Genomic DNA, 15,079 nt, shown 5'->3' on the forward strand with positions numbered 1-15,079 from the left:
AGATGCTACTTACAGTGCAAACTATAATTGTCTATATCTGAGCTTTCCAAACTGTGTGTCGCAACACGTTAGTATGTTAGCTGCAGTGTATAGGTGTGTCACACAAATGCTCCCCACGCTCCTCCCAGGGCTGGAAAGGGGTTAGTTTAACTTCCAGTTTGCTAGTAAAACTGAATTACTGTGTCACAAAATGATGCATGTCTAAAAAGTGTGTCACCAACATGAAAAGTTTGGGAAGCTCTGGTCTACATTATCCCAGTCTGCATCCATATTGAAACTATTTCTAACTGGTTTTGTATGTGAAATTGTTTTTAATTGTTTGTACACTTGTTTTAGGGGACGCAGGTGGCGCTGTGGGTTAAACCACAGAGCCTAGGACTTGCCGATCAGAAGGTCGGCGGTTCGAATCCCCGTGACGGGTTGAGCTCCCGTTACTCGGTCCCTGCTCCTGCCAACCTAGCAGTTCAAAAGCACGTCAAAGTACAAGTAGATAAATAGGTACCGCTCTGGTGGGAAGGTAAACGGCGTTTCCGTGCGCTGCTCTGGTTCGCCAGAAGCGGCTTAGTCATGCTGGCCACATGACCCGGAAGCTGTACACCGGCTCCCTCGGCCAATAAAGCGAGATGAGCGCCACAACCCTAGAGTCGGTCACAACTGGACCTAATGGTCAGGAGTCCCTTTACCTTAACCTTTACACTTGTTTTATGGTTGCAACTCTTTTATTTGTTCAATAGTTGTATAGTTTACTGTTGTAAGTCTCACTGGGACATTCTGATGAAAGGCAGGTAAGAAAGCTAAATAATAAAATAATAGAAGTAAGCCCCATTAAATCCAGTGGGATTTACTCAATGGAAAGCACCCTCTTACCATGGGAGTGTCCCACCCTTATCCAGGTAAGATGCAGCAATGCTGGTATTAGAAGGGCAGCTCCACACTAACACACTAGCCGCTATTGTTCTACACATGAGTATAGGTGCTAGGGCTAACTGGGCCACTCTTGGTCTGTGGTGCTTTGCATTGATAGATCAAGTGTTCATTATTCCGTCTTGTTCCCTTCCGTCATGTTTTTCAGATAATACATTATTTTTGAAAATGATGTAATATATATCACATGTACAAACACAGCTATATATGTGTATATAAGTATGGAAATGACTTCCCAAAGAATGCTTCCATTCTATACAACTGAACAAATTTTTGGCCATTGAAGCTGAGAGAAAGTCAAGACTCACAAGGGATACTACAACCTGAGGTGGATAAAGGTTATTTATTACTCTATAGAAACCTTCGGAAACTGAACTTTCAAACTTGATTCCACAGTGACTAGTTAACAAGCAGGACAAGTGAGAGCAATTTAAGAAAGAGAACTCCAGGAGATAAAAGATAATTGGAAAGTGTCACCATTTCCTTGCCCTCATGGGAAGCGTTAAACACAAGAAACAATCCGAAAATGTCACCCTTTTCTTGTATCCAGTGAGGTAAACATGGAAATTAATGTTTTCAGCACAACAGATTAGAAGAGCAAATAAAACGTATTTAACTGAAAGAAAGACTAGCTCTTCGAAGGCTCTATTTACCTCTCCTTCAGTGTCCTCACCAAACAATTCACCAAGCAAAGCAATTCCTTCTCCTATTTCCTGAAGGAAGTCCTATTGTTTGTTTGGAAGAGCTGAGATACAATGCTTCACAATGCATTGACTGCTCCCTATAAGGTCTAGCTATCAGAAACAGCAGATTAGGTGGTAAACATGTTTCTGGCTTATGTCTGCAGAGGAGGAACCACAGAACAAAATAGGTTTCCCACAAAATAGTATTAAAAACTGCCATGCTGGGAGGAAAGCCTATTTAGAATCTTGACACCTAATTTCCTATGTGCATGGATTTATGTGGCCATCTCTTTATTTGTAGGGAGAACAGGAGATGGTCCAAGTCGTTTTGCCACCAAGATGAAGCACAAAATGGCACCTGCACCTTTCCATATACAAAAGATGGGTGAAGTGGAATTTGAATCTTAATACCAGAAACAGGACAGTGTCCTCCACTGCACCTGAGGCCAGTGGAAGCAATTGTCTCACTCTGTCTAATGGTAGGACTTTCCCTGATGGAGAAACCCAAACTGCTCTAACAGCGTTTTTAGAACTGGGTTCCCCAGCATGGCACCCATAGGCACAGCTGCACCTTCAGAGATCCGCACTCCAAGGCCCTTCCTTTCACCTTATTTGTTTGCCTGTTTGTTGTTGCTTTACTGGGAAGGTTGCCTATTTGAGCAGAGGCATTGCCTGTTGTTGTTTTTGACCTGTGTTTCGTTTGGGTTGGGGGAGATGTGTTTTTGGAGGAGGGGTGTCAGATCACCATCAGTTTTTTCTTCTGGAAAGAGGGTATTTTTTGCTGTCCATAATGTTTCTCCGATTTCCAAATGTGCCTTCGGATTTATTTATTTATTTATTTAAAAAAATAATCTCACTCACTTCTACTTGCTGTGCTCATGGATGCATGACTTCATGGACTTTCGGAAAACATGACCTTCTATATGCAGATCTTCCTTCTGATTTGAAGGGAAGCATTTGTGAAGGACACATTTGGTGGTTGCTTGACACATTTTCCTTTATTTGTTACCATTCTAAATTTAGAAAGAAAATTGGCAGACCTGTGATCTATAAGAACTGTTTTTGTTGTTGTTTTTAATTAAATTTCTATACCAATTTCTATCATCCGAAGATCACAGGGTGGTTTACAATATAAATACACAAAAATACATAACATTGTAACAAACAAAAAGAAACCCCACCCCACAGAACTAGCCATGCATATGGAGACAGATGTCAGACCAGACACTGAAGATGCAATCCTAGACTTACTTCTGAGTTGACTTGTCTCTTGCACTGTCTCATGCCTACTCCAACACACATATTGGCAGGAAACAACCCTCTCAAGTCAGTCAGTATGGTATGCCAATAAAAGTGGAACTCATGTATTAAAAATTGATAATGTGCATAAATTGCAAGCTATAGAAAATTAAAGTTAAAATATGCAATTTATTTCACAGCATGTCTTCTGTTCAAAGTATACATAGTAGAATTTAATTTACAAAATCTTGCTCAGTGCAGCACAATACATAAGTAGTATGCAAAAAAAAAGTGATTGTTGTTTTTCTGCCTTAAGGGTACTTAACACTGCTTTTAATTTCATCTCTGTCTTTTCATATTATCATCTGCAAAAGCTCATGGCTAAGAGTTTGCCCTGGTAATAGCTGACTGTTCTCTTTGATATCATCACTTCTTGTTCTTTATGGACAGACCAATATTCATTGTGATTAGCAAGGGACAGCCCTGTCTATCCAGATTATTCATAAATACTTAGCAGTTTGGTACATGTATCATCACTAATTGCTGGAGAGAAAAGGTCTGCATTTTTAAACTGTGTGTGTATTTGTGTGTGTATTCTCACAGATAGCAGCATAATACTGAAGGTTGTTTACTACCTTTCTTTAAAGAGATAATATAGTGTTAGCTAGTAGTGTTTCTTGTAATGGCAATTTCTTCCCAGTGTTTTCAAACCTTATTTTCACCCACGAGCTAATACTCTACTGCAGAGATTAGCTTAGCAACCTGTATTAGGTTCCCAGTACTTGTGCAACCTCCCCAGTGACTTTGTCTTGCTATATGTGTGTGTAAGAAGAGAGGGGAAAGGGAGAGGAAGAGATATATTTAATGAAATAGTTTTGTTAGTTCTTGTCAGGCATCACATTGCCTTTGTAGTTCCAACATTTTTGAAGGTGGAAACTTAATTTTCTTATTACCAAGTAACTGGGTGGAAATGAGTAGCTGCATGATTTCCTTTTGTCATGGAAAAGAGCAAGGCTTGTTGCTAGGTGCTTGAAGGATGAGGGTCACAGGCCCATGGCACAAATTTGCATAGAATTTGTAGATAGATGATAGAGATAGATGATAGATAGATATGTAGGTAGATGATAGATAGATAGATGATAGATAGATGATAGATAGATAGATAGATGATAGATAGATATAGATAGATGATAGATAGATAGATGATAGATAGATAGATAGATAGATAGATAGATAGATAGATAGATGGATAGATGGATAGATGATAGATAGATGGATAGAGATTGATAGATTCACAAGGAACACCCAAAGCCATTGTAGGGCAATGCCTTTGTTAAGACCAACCTAAGCGGGTGGCGCTGTGGGTTAAATCACAGAGCCTAGGACTTGCTGATCAGAAGGTCGGCGGTTCGAATCCCCGTGACGGGGTGAGCTCCCGTTGCTCGGTCCCTGCTCCTGCCAACCTAGCAGTTCGAAAGCACGTCAAGTGCAAGTAGATAAATAGGTAACGCTGCAGCGGGAAGGTAAATGGCATTTCCGTGCGCTGCTCTGGTTCGCCAGAAGCAGCTTAGTCATGCTGGCCACATGACCTGGAAGCTGTACGCCGGCTCCCTCGGCCAATAAAGCAAGATGAGCGCCACAACCCTAGAGTCGGTCACGACTGGACCTAATGATCAGGGATCCCTCTACCCTTTACCTTTACTAAATGTCACAAATACAGACAACTCCCCATTTACGCAGGGGTTATGTTCCAAGGCACCAAATGTTTAAGTTAAATCATGTACATTGGGAGCACCATTGAAAAAGCCTGAAAATAAAAAAAGGAGGGAGTCTGTCATCGAGGTGCCTAGTTGCGCACCCTCAAAAAAATGCACCCAGGTCTAGGCCCCCCATGCTATGCCGCTGAGACCAAAGGTGTATGAACTACCCTAGAGGGAGCACAACGTGTCCCCCACCCCACGTGCCCCTTTTCTAACACCCCATACACCCATTCCTCACTGTACTTGGATGCTATTTGTCAAGAACATTGTTTGGATTCTGCAGTTCAGATTGCAGGTTGACAAGTTACAATAGAACTCTAGTGGGATGCTAAATCAAGAAGCATTTCTCTTCTATTGTTAGAACGTAATTTGAAACCGTCACAGAGAAATGTTTTATTATGAAAAGGCAAGCAATCTTTTAATAAGACTCTAAGAAGACAAAGTTTTAATGATGCTTAGCATAGTGCTTTCAGCTATACCCAGCATCAATATGTGATTTGCTTTTAAAAGCCTGCTATTTAGTAGCAGGTTCACATACAGATTGCCAGCTAAGTGTTATTCGGGTTAGCCATTACAATCTGACAGTGTACAAAGGTGAATAAGGAATAAGAGCAATCTTTGTTCTTAATATATTTTGTACTGACACTTTTCTTTCTTCGTTACTGATGTGTTGAAAATATTAGTAAACACACTTAGAAGCTATATAAGAAGGGTCAAAGATGAACAAAGTGTATAATTTAGTGCTCAGGAAAACAGATCAACATTTTTCAAAAGAATTGTATTTTCCATTAGGAGTGTTTTTGTCTTCACTGCTACATATATAAAGCCCATTTTGAATCCTTAAGAGGGAACAGCAACACTTCAGATAAGACACGACACAAAAGAAAATTTCAAAATTAAATCACAAAAATCAACTTCAATTGCCTCCCATAATGTAGTAATAACTGATTTATAGACATTGGAAATCAAAAATGCCCAGTAGTAATAATTTATTGGCTCTTAATTCACACAAAAACATAATAAACTATTATTGTGTGAGAGTTGTGGACTAGTTCATTGTAAGATAACACGGGGAACTGCAAACAGATTGTTGAGCTAGATTGGTTATTAACACAGATTCAGAAAATGCGGCAGGCACAGAATACTTCTGCTCAGCTGCTTGCAGGGAGAAGCTGTTTGGAGCATATTACTCTGCTATGTTTCCAGGCCTAGTTCGAAGTGCTTGTGGTAACCTTCAAAGCCCTAAAGAGTTTAATGGACCACTTCAACCTAATTCTGCATGCCTCCTAAGATTTTCTAAAGTGTCTCTAATCCCCAACCCTCCTTCCTCTGAGTCTAAACCGGTGGGTACAATGGACAGCGCCTTCTCAGTCTCAAGGCTGTGGGATTCTCTGTGCTGGAAGGCTAGTCTGCTGCCTCTTCTCTTTCTTAAACTTGAAGGAATCTATGGTTGTGAACACATCAGACCTTTAAAGTGCATTCACTGTAGGTCTGAAGGTGATAAACTACAATTCCCAGAATTATTTGATCAGGAAGAGACATTCTGAGTGTACTTTAAAGCTCTGGTGTGTATGCAGGCTATGACTCTATATAAACAATTTTCTGAACTCTTTCTTGAAAGGTTTTTTTCAGACTTATGCTGTCTTTCATAACTAGATTTCTTTTAAAATGTTCAATGGACTGCATTGCTTGTTGATTTTATTTTTATACATGTAATTTTTAATACCAACTGTTAGCCACTTTCAGTTTGTTTGAAAAAAAATTGTTTGAAAAATAGAACCAGCCTATAAATGCTGAATATTCTTATGCATGTAATGTTCAAGAACACATTTTTATATAATAAACAACAGGCAATGCCGTAAGGTTCGTTTGTTCGATCAGTTAGATGATTTGTTGTTACTAAATATTTCCTATGGGTGCTTTATCGTCTTTTCTCTCTCTTCTTCTTACACATTATAATTTAATTGATAAAGGATCATCTATTAGAAAAATACACCTAGTTAATTGGATTGAGATTACATGACCTTCAGAGCCATAATGAATATGTGCTTTTCATCATAGGCAGAAAGAGAGAGGGAGCGAGAGAGGCTTGACTTCATCAAAAACATTGAAACCTGCTATGATTCTATGTCAGCTTGAAACCTTTTTATTTATTTTTATATAGTTTCTCAGCTAGAGAAATTTATTCTACTGTTCATTAATTCTGTTCATAATTCAGCTGTTAAGCACATACACGTCTACACACCCAACCTTAACCTTATGGGGTCTCCAAGTAATTTATCCATGCTGATTTGTACTACCCTGACATTGTGTGGTGGATTTAGGTTAACCTTTTATGCTTTTATAACAGATGCTTCATACTTTCCAGTTAGGGATTTGGTTAATTGCTTCTCCAATGGATGAGACTATCTTCACAGCATGAGATTAAGAAAGACTGTGGAAGTCAACAACAGGTAAATTAGAAGTAGATCAGGCACTTCCATATTGGGGGGGAAATGTAAATGCTAAAAACTAGGTTTGATCCTTATGTGCATGCATGGTTTCAAAATAGGATTTGTCAATTGCAAATGCAAAGCAGCTCCAGTTTGGTATTAGGGGCTCTGTTCGTTTTCATATTCTGAAACATTAAAGCTGCTGAAATGACCTGCCAAGTATTGATGTAAGCTTATTGACAAAACAGAATGCCTCACAGTAAGGACATCATCTCACAAGGCTCCATACGGTGACTCGGTAATTACTGTTTCAATCTCTGCATATCACATCTGTGGCATACTGTGCTTGATTCACCAAAAATATAAAAAGAATTAGCTGATACAACTATGAATAAATTACCTGAAACAAATAATCCCTCAGGGCTGAAAAATAAAACCAAGAGGGATTTTGAAAAGCTAGGCAGTTACTCTTTCACCCAGGGTTTAGGAGCAGGAGAAAAGAGATAATGAACTTTCTGGTTTTATTGGGGTTTTCGTTCGCATTACTCCATGGGAGCCAATCTTGCACAGCAGCTTCCCATTCTTACAAGGCAATATCAGAAACTGCAGGGCCATGGAGGGGACAGTATACACAGCAGCTTCTCCTAGATCCCACGTTGTTCCAGTTTCAGGAAAGTATAATGCTGATGTGGGAGTAAAACAAAGCATGGGCTGTTCACACATGACCTGCATCACCTGATGTTACTTTTGTGGACAGGAAAAAGCTGTACACTCCAGGCCTCTCTACCCAGTCCTCAAGACCTTCCCTGAGCAATACCCCTTCTTCCCAGGCTGCATGTCCCACCAGCTGTGTCCAAGTAGCTGTTGATACAGGGGCATAGGAAGGGGGGATGCGGTCCATCCCAGGTGACATCCTGGAGGGGGGTGACAAAATGGCACACTGCAGGGGTCAGCACTTACTGCGAGGCCTGGCCTACAGTGCGCCCAAGCCATGCCTCTCTCCTGGGAGTGGTGCGGTGGCTCAGGGCCCCACGCTGTCTGAAACGGCAACATTGGCTTGTATCCGCCAGGTGGACACCGTGCCACCCTGCTGGACAGATCACAGTGCCCCTGCCGCTCCAGGTGCCCTGTGTTGATAGTCTTGTCCTCTATGTATTTGTCTAATCCTCTTCTAGAGCCATCCAAGCTGGTAGCCATCACTGCCTTCTGTGGGAGTGAGATCCATTGTTTAACTATGCATTGGTAACAAATGCCTTTGCACCACAGCAGAATGTGATCAGAGACTCTGTAACACAGGGTTCCAGAGTCTAGGCCCAGCTACAGAGAGGTTCATATAAACTTCCAGCAGTGCATGCAGCTTTCAAGGGGCGTACCCTTCATGTAGCTTTACCTTTCCTCCATGGCAGATGCAGAAGGAGAATTTTGGGGTGAATTGCGGGGAGGGGCTTTCACAAGAAAATGGGGAATGAACTCAAACTATTTCTGTCTTTGCCACCATCACCTGGTTTTGATGCCACCTCCTGTTTCGTGATGAAGGCAGCAGCACTGTTCCCAAGAGATATCATTTTTCACCAGAATTCTCCTTGGAAAGTTGTATCCTGATGTATCATCATTCCAAGTCATTTAGGGGAAGAATGCTAGTGAGTCCTTCCTCACAAAAATATGGCCTCCATTCCAGAAGTAGCTGAAATCCCACCAGTACCACCTTACTTTATTAACCTAAAACTTGGGAGGGACAACTTGATAGGAATCAGCTTTGATAGCAACTTGATTCACTAACATCTCATTGACATGCAGCATGCACAAACCTACTGCCTACCTGTTACCTAGCAACACTTCCCCTTATAAACAGGCAGCAAGTAAGAATAGTAGGTGCTTAGCTCCCATTCCTCTTGGGACAAAAGCTATGCATATGCCACCTCTGGTATGCACTTGTATATGTATAGACTTCCCCCTATTTGCATGATCATTAGGGACATCACTGACTATATTAGTTAAAAGAACAAGAGGCTTTAGATGTGTCCCTAGGTGTAGCATGTCAAAAAAATTGTTCTCTTCGGTGAAGGAAGATCCTCACTGTGAATATGAGGATATCACCCTGAAGAAATGGAAAAAGCACACTGAGTATTGACCTGCTTTTGGATGAGAACAGCGAGCCACTTTCTTGTGCATCAGAGATGTTGGACAGTGGGCAGATCAAGCCCTTTATTACTGGTGCTGTAGAATCACTCTCCTTGGGCTTAAATAATAATTTCTCTTTATGTTGCAAATATCACATGAAAGCTCCTTGGCACTGCACCAAGCAGTGGCCACACTGCAGCTGTTTAAGTGTGGAGCCCTTTCTACTCTCGTCAGCTCCCTGTGCAATTCAGAGGTTCTAAATCACATAAGGAGCCTGAGTAGGGTAGACTGATCACCGTAGAAGTTAATTTCCAAGAGATGGCGGTGGACCCAGCACACTTACCACAGTTCTCACTCATGTGATTCTAATTGCATGCGGGATTAAAATATCCAACTAGGGTGAATGGGATTGGGGTTCTATTCTAGGCCCCTCCATCTTGTCTTAAGGTTTAGGACACACTAGCCATTCTTCATACCCTCCTTCCAAACTTTTGACTGGTAGGAATATGTCATTGAGCTCTCATCATGCCTCTTGCTTGCTTGGGTGAAGGACAGAGCACGAGTGTGTGTATAAACTGAACTACTGTACAAAGGTAAAGTCATTGGTCTGCCCGCTTTTGCCTCTGGCCCTGCCAACACTAGCGTATGGCTCCAGGAAGGTTGCCAAGAAGGGACTGTGGCCTTTAGTCTGAAGAAGGTCCTCCCTACACAGGTGGAAGCTGTTTCAAGCCTTCTCCATGTGTCAGTCCTTACATTAGGAGAGACAAAGCATGAGGTCAAGATTGTGAATTGTACCTCACTGGGTCCTATGTACCTATGCTGGGTCAAGCATAGCCATCAAGGTTGGTTCTGTGTTCATAATGTTCTTGGTTTTGAACCATGTTGTTCTTTAACTCCCCTTCTCTTTAACAAATTTCCATCAGGATTCTATTTAGTAATCACCAAGCAATGCAAGGTCCTAAATACCGGTGACTGTGGTTCTTCATCCATAATTTATGAACATCTTCTTAACTCAGATCCCGTTGGTATCACCGTTGCCCCTTAACTCAAGAAAGTAAAGGTATTCCACAGTGACACTGGTATGCAACTGTCACTTTTTTCTATTGTAAACGAAAAAAAGAAAAAAGAACCCTGCAGTTTAGGCAAGTTTGTATGAGCTTCACGTCTGAAAGGAAAAGCTATTAGAGGCACCCTGTGGCTTTAAAATCCATTTTATTTATTTTATTTACATTTTAACAATGTTTGATGGGATAAACCTCTTAAGAATTACTGTATCATTTGTGAGGAGAGCAACTGAATCTTAAGAAGGCAAATACGCTCAGCCATAACAAATGTTTGACTCAAAATGGGGTTTCAGAAAATTGCTGTTGTCAATCACAAATATGACTTTATACCCTAAATACAATAATAGAAATTATTGTTATTGTTAAAATTATTATCATCATCTATGAATCTACAGCACAACCCTCAAGAGAGGTATTCATTGAGAGATAACCCAGAAGGCCCACACTGTCATCATTTTTCATAGATGCCAGAGTGATACGGTGGTTCAACTGTTGGACTTGGATGAGAAAATCCCAGATTTAAGATTCTGCTCTGCTGTGATCTTGATCATGTCACTGTCCCACAGACTAAATTACCTTTCAGGATTGGTGTGAGCTTTAAAAGACTGCTTGTCTGAGCTTTTTCCATGAAAAAAATAGCACATGCATACTCACCCTGATTTCCTACAATCATTCAACTTCCTCACTGCTTTAAGCACTGACCAAATGTAGCATGTCTTTTGAAGTGTGAAACAGTATGGAGCAGAGGTGCCAAATTACACCCAACATGGAAGGAGGGTGCCACACATGTGTGATGTCACGTGCATTGCACTGCAAGCCTCAAGGCCCAGCAAGGCCTGCTGCTGCCACTGCAAGGCCCTGCGAGGTCCACCACCACGAGGCCTGGCCCCTCAAGATTGGAGGCGCTTGAATAGACTTAGGCGGAGGGCTGAAGACACAATTAGCCCTATGGAGTTGGCACCTATGGTATGGAGGCATACACTAGCACTCAATACCTTTCTATAAAATGTCCTTCTTGGTGACCAAATGCTTCTAAATTTCTCTGATTCAGAAAAGTTTCAGCTCTTGTTCCTACAGAAGGTTTAAAGAGCATTCCATTCTATTAAAGAAAATAAGACAGGATAACCAAATAAGAGGAATAGCAGTCAGTGAAAAAAGATATCAGTTAAGAGCTTTCACAGATGATGTTATGATCACAACAGAAAATCCCCTACAATGCACACCTAGAATATTGGAATGCATAAACGAATATGGCAGATTAGCAGGATTCAAATTAAATTATAGGAAAACAAAAATATTAGTGAAAAATATGGAAGAAAAAGATAAAGTGAAATTACAAGAAATGACAGAATGGAAATTTAAAAGAAAATAAGGTATCTTGGAATAAATTTAACAACAAATACTATGGATTTAAGTAATGAGAAATATGGAAAAACATGGAGCGAAATAAAAAATGATTTTCAAGTTTGGGGGAAATTAAACTTATCCTTATTAGGGAAAATATTGGTAATAAAGATGAACATACTACCAAGGATGATGTTTTTATTTCAAAGTATCCCAATACTAGGAGGAGAGAGATGTTTTAATAATTGGAAAAGAGATTTGGCCAAATTTGTATGGTCAGGGGGGAAACCAAGAATAAAACATAAAATAATCATAGATAAGAAGGAAAGAGGAGGATTTGGCCTCCCTGACATGGAGTTATAGCATGATACGGTGGGTCTGACCTGATTAAAAGAATGGATTAAATTAGACGATTCAGATGTATTAGATTTAGAGGGAGTAGAGATGAGATTTGGATGGCATGCCTATCTAATAGATGAGAAAGTCAAAGTACATAAAGACTTCCTAGGGCATATAGTCAGAAAGTCTATATATAAAATATGGGAGAAATATAAAAGACTCCTAGAACCGAAAACTCCTTGGTGGGCATCGCCGGCAGAAATTGTCACAGTGAAAAAATTAAATATGAAAGAAAATTGGGCCACTTATAAAACTGTATTAAAGGAAGAAAATGGAGAATTGGAATTAAAGGATTATACAGAAATTAAAGCTCATATTAGTGACTGGTTCCAATATATTCAAATTAAGTATAGATTAGCAAAAGATAAAAAGAGGATTTGAAAAAGAAAAATCTAAACTCGATAAATATTTAATACAAGAAAAATAAAAATTATATCTAAATTATATAATCTGATCTTAGAGTGGGAAACAAAGGATGAACTGCTTAAAGCATCCATGATTAAATGGGCGCAAGATATTGGGGTGGGGAAAATATTATGCTTGAACAATGGGAAAATTGTGGAAAGAAGATATGAAATTCACTATGTGTTATATATTGAAAGAAAATTACCTTAAAATACAACATAGATGGTATTTAACACCTGAAAGAATAGCAAAAATGAATAAAAACTGTGGCAATGTCTGATGGCAATGCAACACTGAAAAAGGTACTATGATGCATATATGGTGGAATTGTTTAAACATCAAACAATTTTGGGAAACAATATATAATGAAATGGAAAAAAATGTTCAGATATTCATTTAGGAAAACACCAGGAGGCTTTCTATTGGGAATAGTACCAGGAAGCCTAAAGGAAGAAGACAAGACATTATATTTATACACAGTAGCCGCAAGGCTATTGATTGCGAAAAATTGGAAAAGTGGTACTATACCGACAAAAATAGTGGCTTGCCAAATTATTGGAGTATTACAATATATCCTAAACAATGGGAGAAATTGGAAGGATCTCAAAAGAGAAGATAGACAAGGACTGGAAGGTGTTTAAAGGATACTTGCAACATCATATTGAAAAATCAGAACTCCTATTAGAATAAATAAGTTCCGTTATAAATACTGAAATACTAAATAAGATGGATAACAATGTGTAACAGAAAAAGAAGTAGAAAATTGGTTTTAAAGTGTGTGGAAAAAAGTAATAGAAGTGGAAAGAAATTGCAATTGAGTAGACTGGAAGTCTAACACAAGGGTGGGGTGAGGGATGGTGGTGGGAAAAGGAAGTACCTATGGGATTGAGTGTGGGTATGTATGAATATTTTTAAGGATTGTATTAAATGTATGTATGTTTGTTTGTATATTTGTAATATGTATGTATGTATTGAATTTTTTTAATAATAAAATATTTGTGTGTTTTTTTAAAGAGCATTCCTATTTACATTTACATTTATGCGCAAAAGTGCAGCTACAAATTTCAGCTGAATCACAGTCCAGTTTGGTACATAGTCTGAGAGCTGAGTAATAAAGGACCAGCAAAAGAAATGCTTATTGCATTCAGGTTCTGTTTGCGGGCTTCTAATGAGCATCTAGTAGGCCACTGTGTAAACAGGATGCTGGACTAGATAGACTCTATGCCTGATCTCACAGGTTCTTCTTATGTTCTTTCTGCGGCAGTGTCGGCAAAAACCTTTTAGGGATTTATAGCTCACCAGTACCTTGCAGTGGACCATAAGAAAATAGAGCACTGAAGCATTTATGTGAGGTTGTCCTAGCTAACCTTCCAGGAAGCTGAACATGATCATCTGCACCAGCCAGACCTTTTCAACCATCAACAAGGATAGCTCAGTGCACAGCTCAACACAGTATTCTACAACCATCTACCAAGACATGAATGACTACTGCCAGCTCTGTATGTAACTAAATTATTTCAGTCATCTTATCAGATAAAGCTGTTGAAAAATATTTCTGGTTCCCACTGCAAGTTGAGCTTCCAGGCACAGATCACTTTTATTTCTTCTAGATAATTTAGTCTGGTGGTATACAAAATTTGTAACTGATTTCTTCCCAAATTCCCAAATGGTGAAAATATCTGATAATATAGGCCAGAATTTTTATTCACTTTGTTATAAACAAAATAAAAAGTCATCTGAGACATTCTAGAGAACACAAAAGGCAATTTAGGCTGACAAATAAAGTGCAAATTAGGCTGACAAATAAATTAGAAGTATTAACAGGAAGTCATATTTTTTTGCAGGTGAAAATGTCAGAGTTCTCCAAATAGATCTGGCCTGTTCAACCTATTGCATGTTACATTACATCATTTTTGGCAAAGGGTAAAAATTATAATTATAATAAGGCTTCTGTGCTGAAGCAAATGTGTATTTAATCTTCAATCATCTTGCTTGACAAAAACACTTAAAACATATTGATCACTGTGCAAACCGTAACTACTATTATTTAGGGTGGAATTAAACAAACTATAAAGCTAAAAGAGAATATAGATCTATGAAGCTCTTGACTGCCTTCCCTTTTATTCTGCCTAGAGCTAGAAAGAGAAGAGTAATGATGCAACAATATTCATCTTTCAAGAAATAATAACAGGAATTGGGAGTTGACTTACTGGTGCCTTGAATGGTATTGGCCATACTTTCCATTGAACCTTGATTATGAGATTCAGATTCCACACATTTCCTGGTAATTTAACTGGTTTTATTAACAGGGTTCTATACAACCCCCTGGCGGGGATCTTACCACAGGTTTACAGCATGTTTCTTGCCGATCAGAAGGTTGGTGGTTTGAATCAGGGCCATAGCCAGGGGGTGGTGAGGTGGGCCCCCGCCAGGGGTGCAGGTAACAGGGGACTAAAAATATGTGTATAAATATAAATATTGATTGCCTCATAAGAAATGTTTTTAAATAAGCAGGAAAGCTCATCTATTGTACACTTCCGTCAAGCTCACAACAGATCATTAGATGAGCTTTCCTGCTTTGGCTCATCTTCCTTTTTCTTTTTCTTTTTCTTTTCTTTTTTTTCTTTTCTTTTATCTTTCCCATAGTTGCTTATGTTCTGTGTCATGTACTTCGATATTTTTTGTAGTATTTTTAGGTTTTTTTTCAT

Source organism: Podarcis pityusensis, assembly GCF_964106645.2.
Source record: "Podarcis pityusensis genome assembly, chromosome: 9".
Taxonomy (NCBI): Eukaryota; Metazoa; Chordata; class Lepidosauria; order Squamata; family Lacertidae; genus Podarcis; species Podarcis pityusensis.